Genomic DNA, 8,319 nt, shown 5'->3' with positions numbered 1-8,319 from the left:
CAAGAGAAGTTCATTCGTTTCTTATCATAATCCATCAATATGTTAGTGTATCAAGATATGAAAGAGATAAGAAAAGAGGAAAAAGGTGATGGAATTAAGAGTAAATACATATCCATTGCGTAACTCAACATACTCCCCTTCTTACCATGTTTCATGTCCTCATGAAAAGTAAATAGTTCCTATGCAGTGCAGTTAAAGAGTAGGCTGGAGAGAAAGCGTCAAAAATTGGCCTAAAACCATGATGTTGGGCCAAGAGTGCAAAGGTGGGCCCTTCCTGTCCTTCAAGCAATTCGTAGTCAGCCCGATACCCTTCAGGGGGATACCAAATAATGGGACTCCTAAACCAACATCCTAGCCAATAAGGTCCTTCTCTCAAAATAAGATTGTTGTAGGTGACCATACAGGCCGCAGGAGCTTTAAAATTTCTGTAATTAAATGGTTCCCTATCTTTCACATTATTAGTGGAGATCGTCCATCTGAGCTTAGATGCAATCAGAGATCTTTCTTGAATGGAGAGGAAATATGATATTCCTTTCTACACAATCTCCTTATGTATGGGCCCTAAAGTTTTAATCACCCCTTCTCGTTTCATCAGACTCTTATGGTTGGCAAACATTTGTAAGGGGTGTTTAGGTTCACTTCTCACCCAAAGATCCAATCCATGTTCCTGTCTTTGAAATGCATTATAAGCTTTAAACCATTTGAGTTGGTTAACTGCAAACGAAATAAAAGCCTGGAATTGAACATCTCCTACAAAAGGGTTAGGGTTCTTTTCCACCTCGTTTTCTAATATGAAATTGTGCAGATAAAACTCACAAAGAAGCCTTTGGACCTTTACACCATGTTTCTTGCAACAATTTATAAAATCTTCAATTGTCCCTAATTCAATTGGTTTACCAGCTCTTACGGCTTTGATTTTCAATAACAGGTATTGTTCTAATAGAAACAAGGCATAATTGGTGGCGGGAGACCTACATGTCAGGACATCCAAATACAGTGAGCAGATGATGTTTGTCTGACTTATGACCCTGTCTAGCTTTAACTTGATCTTCTCCATTTTTCCTTCCGCCTTTCTACACCCGTCAAAAGTCTCGTTCTTTGTTATAGTCAGTTCCCGAAGCTGTTTCTGCAGCTCTTGATATTTCTGTCGAGAGACTGTCTCTTGTTCAAATCGTTCCAATGCAAGTTGGGCTTGTGCCAATGCCTCCTGAAGATTTAGTAGAATTGGTTCATGGTGTGTCATAATGTCTTTGGCTTGTATGTCCGTCTAGGTGCCTATGCTATAAGAGGGGTATCTTCTGTCTGTAATTCTTTATTGTGGGAGGTCCAAACCTTCGTTTGTAAGTGTTTCAATTGGCATAGCGCATCCAAATAATTTCCTTCCTTTGAATACACGAGCAACATGAGCTATCATAATGGGCTTGTGAAGTGTAGGATGTTGATTAACGATAAGTATATCTCCATCTTGAAGATGAAAACAAGATTGTCTTTCCTTCAATTTTTTTCAGAGTCTATGTTTTGTTCTGACCCACCAGATGAGGTTGCTCCAGTTGTACAAATTAATTTCTAAGCAATAGAATTGTGTTGGTATTGCAAAACAATGGATAAATGGAGAATCCTTGTTCATCCTCAAAATGAGTTGCTCCAGGATAAACATTAGGACCATTTCACACAACTTGCCTTAGTTTCTCAACATTCCAATGAGACACTTTCTCAGGATATGTCAACCACACTGAAAAATATGGGGGTATTCCAATCTCATTTATTGAAATGTAAGGATTAGGAGAAATGATAGCATGACATGCATGGTTAACTCACTTTCCCATCATGTTTTGTCAAAATAAACCTTTTTTTTTTAATAATTTGCGTACTCCGGTGTTTTCTTTGGCTCTCATGGTGTTAGCGATGCGGCTACCAAGGAGGGAATTGACATAATATTGAAGATTTATCCATCTATTTGTATTCTAGACAACATTCAATAATTGTCCACCAATATTTTCTGCTATAATTGTTTTGATGCAAGGCTCCTCAAAGGCACATTGCGTTTCCAATGTTAACATTGCAGACATATCAATATTTGGTTCGACATAAGATGTTCGATGTCATTAATCCCTTCAAGCCAACCATCTTACATTCATACAAGAATAGATGAGTATGTTCCAGTTTAGTTTGCTTATGTTCTTGAGGCCTCCTAACAATTCCACAATGCCTTATGAGTTGCTTCTTCACTATGTGATGACATAAAAAATTTAGATCCCTCATATCAGAATACAATGATGTGAAGGATGCCTATGGAAAAACAAATAGAGTGGAAACTGTCATATGTTGAAAGTATCCAATAGAGAAATTCAACTACCAGTAAAAGGAAAAAGTTTGGAGAGAATCTGTTTCAGACATTAATATTCTTCTGATGTAGTCTCGAATCTGAGAGCGGTAAAAGTGTGAAGACACCAAGAAAGTGCCCATTAAAGCATACAAAATACTCAATCTAGTCTTCATAAGATCCCAATCTTCTGTGTGCACTTTTAGGGATCATTTTGGCTTGAAGCATGCTCCATACCTTGGCACAACAATATGGGCAAATTTCTCTTTGATGAAATTTTACATGTTTTTTAATTAGCATTTTCCTTACCTTTGATTTCCCAAAATCTTTAAATACTCCTCGAAATAATCCCACATCACCATACTCTCCTTGGTCTAGATGCTCACAAGGATCTATCACATATAGAGTATTGCATCTGCATTATGGGGCAAGAAAAATCCTACCAAATGTCCATGAAAAACTTGTTATATACACAAAGTGTCGTGGTATAGGCTTCAACTAGAAAATATTGCTACTATCAGAACATCCTGAAAAATAGATCATAAGCTTTCCCAGAGCACTCCAATTCCTATCAGTGGTGCCATGACTACCTCCATAAAGGATATCATCTACCTTTTTTAGCGCCCATGAAGAAGAATCACAAAGCCATATAACCATATGCACAACAAATTAACACACAAAAATTAAACTGGCGGAAAAGGCAGAGAGCCATCATGTGGTCTCTCATGCTCATGTAATTCACATTATTCAAATAATTTAATAATACATTTAAATACATGAGAAAGTGGTATTAAGATAGTGCATCTATCTTAGACTCACTTGGTTGAGACAATTTCTCAACTTACACACTAATTTAGGAGAGCTAGTTGGAGAGAATCTCTCATCCAAACTAGACTCCTTAGTTTGAGGAATTCTCATGATTTAATTTATTTAATTTAATAATTGGATTTATTATTGATTTTTAAGAGAGTGAGGCTAACATTCCCCCCCTCAATGATAAATCCAAAACGAACAAGGAACCATCTTCCAATTTCACAAGTTGATCCTCAAAAAACATTTGCCTGAAAAAACCGCCAAAGCTGGATGTTGAAGAAACTACAATATGAAGAGACCACGAGTCAATTGCATGATTGATTCATCTCTAAATGTCGCTTGACAACTCCATCATGTGCCAAGCCACAAAAGGATCCCACTGTCCTTTGCTTAAAAACAACATCCGGTGTCCACTGACACAATTTGATGAACGCCCACTCGCGTATTTGCTGATGATGATCGACCATTGGCTGATGGAGATTCCCATTGGCTACTTCGCTAATGTTGTCGAGACTTTCAGTCTGACAACCACTTGTCAATTTCATTGACATTTTCCCCCCTTTGTCAGCTAAAAGGAGAGGCAATCTTCTCCAAAATATATTTGAACTCCCCCCCTGTAGGTGGAGGAGTATTTCACTGGTGTACTCCCCCATTCAACTGCACGAGAGTACCATCTTCATTTGACTATTGGTTGCAATATGTGTGAGTGAATCTAATTGTAAAACTTGGACAATCTTCTGGCTGTGGATGACCATTCCCAGGGATCAATCCATGAATAATTTATCTTCAATCTAGCTGACTGTCGTTGGTTGCAACATTTCTCTGATGTATGATTTGACTTGCCGCAATGGCTACAAGGATGGAGATCAAAACATTGATTTTCCAGATGATCAGTTCTTTGACAATGAGAACATTTTGGTTTGTCTGCAACTTGAGTTTGTGTGCATTTCTGTTTGTCTACAACTTCAGTTTGTGTGCATTGACGTCGGTATGCAAGTTGTTGAGAACTTGTTGAGGTGATTTGTTCAAGTAATCCGGCACTAACGAACTGAATGGGCTTTGAATAATTAGGGATATGTAAGTTTTCGTTATCTTTTACATATCCTAAGCCGCGTTGATTTCGATTACTTTGAATTTCTTCCCATGGCTTGATGATGGGTTTGGAAGAAATTTGAACTGGAACAACTTCAACACTAGAACCTGGTTGGATGAATGAAGTCGAATGATTATCTGTCTCTGGATTGGTCAAAGACTTGGAAGCAACACGCTTCTCTTGCAACTCATTTCTCTGCAGTTGCGACTCAAATTGAAGGAACTCAATCGTTTCATGTGCATGTTGAATATGCACTTGAATGTTAGCAAGAGTAGTTTTGCTGATGTGTACTATGTCACTGGCTGATGATAACATTAAATTAGTAATAATTTGGGACAACTGAATATATGTCGCCATGTTGCCTTGCTTACTTTGAAGTCAGGCTCGCTTTTCGTAGAAGTCATGCTTGAAAAAAAATGCTCACTTGAGTCGATCACTGAAATGACACGCTCGCTTGTACTGGTTGTTGATTGACATGCTCGCTTGCTTTGTTGTTTGAATGACACTTGCGTTAAACACTGGCTTGATTTGATGCTCACGAGAATTCACACTCGTTTGATGATGATTGCTTTCTAGATGGCTTGCTTGAACTTGCTTGATTGATTACTAACACTTTGTGCTTTCTTGAATGTACTCACTGAATGTACTAAAAAAAAGAAGGAAGGGTTTCGAACACTGTCGAAAATGCACTCAAGAGACAAATGACAAGTTCAATCTTGATGACTCAGTTGAAGACTTACTTGACTTAATGTATTCACCTTAACAATTCAAATTAGGGTGTCGGTTACAACCGAGAATGCACCCGTACAATTCAGTTAAAAGATGTTTATCTGCAAGTGATACAAAAAGTGTTGATGATGTTGATGTCATCTTGGTTTGAAATGCTTGATTTTGTAGCGTCCTTAACTTGATTGCTTTGATTACATGATGTGAAATGTGCTTGTTTGGAAGATCATCTTATCAAGTTGATGATGTGACACTTTGTGCTTGTGTACTTAAGCGTGATTACAGGAGCTTGATTAAGCGTTCTTATACTTAAGCTTGCTTATGTGTTTGTTTAAGCATAATACAAAGAGATAATTTGAACACAAGTCATGCACATACATTCATTACACACCATGTACTTAAGATCCCCTGATTCAATTCGGGCGGATCGAGGACACAAGCACCACAAAAAAAATGTCTTTATTAAATATCGGAGTAAATCAACCTTCACCTTCACAACATCGTGAATGAAATTTCTCCAACAATAAGAATGCCAAACTCACAAATTCTTGAAGCGACTTGTCTTCAAAAATAAATGTACACTCACTCAATCTGCTAAAAATAAAGATTTCTTCAAAATACAACAATGAGCTTCCCTTTTAAAAATCTTCACTTATCACTCCAAATACAAAAAAAATAATTTCACCTTATTACTCCAAAATAAAAATAAAAATAAAAAATAAAAAATTTCATCTTATCACTCCAAAAATCATCAACCTTATTCACCCTTATGACTCCCAAATAAAAAATTATTTTACATGCTTCCCTTTTCGTTGCAAACAACACAACAAATCAACATTCATTTATTGGAGATATTTTAATATGTTGTATGTTGATGGTTTACCACAGGAATCTCCAGGCTAGCTTTCTTTACACTTGGATTTGCTGCTGCACCAGATACCAATTTCACCTATATCTAATTGTCAAGCCTCTGAGTTCCAATCCGAACCCCAATCATTTTGTCTCCATCTATGTATGTGCATAGACAATCTCTTTTTGCAGCTGCGTTGAACGTCACGGGATCCTATTTTCGTTTAGTCAGTAGTGGAATAACATCTTCCCTAAGGTAAACGCTATCAAATTTCCGGAACCAGTGCACGATACTTCATAACCCAAATCTCTACAAATTCATATCATAGTCCATGCGCCCTTCAATGCAGGTGGAAACGCCTTGCTACTGTGATCCTTTTAAATTTTACAACTTATGTATATAAAATTATACTCACCATTGGCCTTTATGCATTTAAAAATAGACGATAATATACCATAGGAGTTTTTTTCACCGTATACTTTGATGAACAGTCACAACATGCAATGATCCTTCAAAAGAAACGCAGAGATGTTAACTGATCCAACACGTCTAGGCATCAATGCAGAGACAATCTTTTACGCACATCCATCAGACAGGTTCATGCGTTGTTAGCCTAGCAATCGATCGTAGACACCAAATTCAACCTCGAGGACACCAGCGTGGGCAACAACATTCAGGAATCGGGAATGTTCTCCAGGAAACAACATTTTCATCGCTTTCACCTCTTCTCAGTTATGTTTTTTTGTAGTTGCCCAGTTTCGAAAGCAAGAGCAGGTTTGGATATTTCTTTGATTAAGGCAGATTGGGATAAGGCCTTTTTGGCATTCAAGAGAGGAAGCCATAATAAATCCCTGATGGCTCATGAAGGAAGCATGTGTAAGGAATGATAACTGCGCTCTGTTGCACTGTGTGTAGGGTACGATTAGTACGAAAAGAGCAGCTCTTATCGAGGATCCGAGTTTGAAACAACATCACATGAAAACTGTAATTGGATTTGCGATCCAATATAGTTTTGGTCAATAAAGGATCTGGTGGAGTTGCGCCTGTTACAGGACAGGCGGCCTAATGAGATTAAGAAAAAATGTTATTAAAACCCCTGAAGAACGTCGGAAATAAATTGAAGTGTGGGTTACTGTAGCAATATTACTGCAACAAAGGAATGATGTCCCAGCATCAAATTCTGATGATAAATCAAATCAGCTTTCCAATGGGAACCACCGTGGAGAACGAAGGAAATTGACAAATTGGTGAAAGCTCTGATACCACATGAAGAAGAATCACAAAGCCATATAACCATATGCACAACAAATTAACACACAAAAATTAAACTGACAGAAAAGGCAGAGAGCCATCATGTGGTCTCTCATGCTCATGTAATTCACATTATTCAAATAATTTAATAATACATTTAAATACATGAGTAAGTCGTCTAAGATAGTGTGTCTATCTTAGACTCACTTGGTTGAGACATTTTCTCAACTTACACACTAATTTAGAAAAGCTAGTTGGAGAGAATCTCTCATCCAAACTACTTCTTAGTTTGAGGAATTCTCATGATTTTATTTATTTAATTTAATAATTGGATTTATTATTGATTTTTAAGAGAGTGAGGCTAACAGCCCAAGACTTACAAAAATCCTTCCAAAGAACCCGTTTGACTATGTCTTCAAACCACTTGCAAACACAAGCTATAGAACAAAGGACCCTAGGATTCCAATTAAAAGATTTAAATACAAGCAACAACATTGTTTTTCTACAATGGCCATTGGCACTGCAAATACAAGAGCTTGAGTGTATGCAATGAAATCTCTTTAACGTCATTGTTCAGGATATGTCCCTGCTAGCAATTAACTATGTATACACCAAAGTGGAGCCGTAATGCTTATCTCAAAATATGTGAAATAAACAATGGTGAGAATTAAGTACTTTGGATAACAACTTAGCTATTTGTTGGGAATTTCTGATAATTCCAAAACAACAAAAAAAACAGAGTTTCTACATCCGATGCCTACGTCTACAAAGAATCTTGATTGACAAAAACTTTCTTACCGATTCCGAATCATAATTCAACTAATCTAAAATAGACACTCTGTTCAACAAATTCAAGCCAAGAAACATACTCGACTGATTAGGATTGCAGAACGAAAATCATCTGATATATCAATTTAATTAAAAACATTTCAGAACAACAACAAAACAGAGAGCCCCGAGGGTTAGCTCAATCGGTCAAGCTGTGGCCTCGCCAATGGGAGGTCATAGGGTCGAAACCCGAAAGCTCTTGGGGTCAGGTCAGTCAATAGGCCGAGGGGTGTGACCCCCTTCGGGTGGGGTCCACCCTAGCATTGTTCGATCCTGGACGTAGTGGACCCACTAACCATGGGTATCCGTGAACCAGTAGTGAAAAAAAAAAAAACAACAACAACAACAACAAAACAAAGAGCAATACTCTGTTTCTTAACACACACACTGAATTGGTTTCAGGATCGAAAAAAGGAAAAATAAAAATGATGAGTG

At 37.5% G+C, this 8,319-nt stretch overlaps 1 pseudogene; it reads right to left on the bottom strand.

Moving 5' to 3' along the window:
* Positions 1-2,389: 2,389 nt before the first annotated feature.
* Positions 2,390-7,626, bottom strand: LOC149173763 (EID1-like F-box protein 2 pseudogene; annotated as a pseudogene).
* Positions 7,627-8,319: the final 693 nt, after the last annotated feature.

This window comes from Pinus tabuliformis, chromosome 4_2 (genome assembly GCF_031772625.1).
Source record: "Pinus tabuliformis cultivar Carrire ecotype Pingquan chromosome 4_2, CPIR1, whole genome shotgun sequence".
Lineage (NCBI taxonomy): Eukaryota > Viridiplantae > Streptophyta > Pinopsida > Pinales > Pinaceae > Pinus > Pinus tabuliformis.
This window is presented reverse-complemented; position numbering and strand designations above follow the sequence as displayed.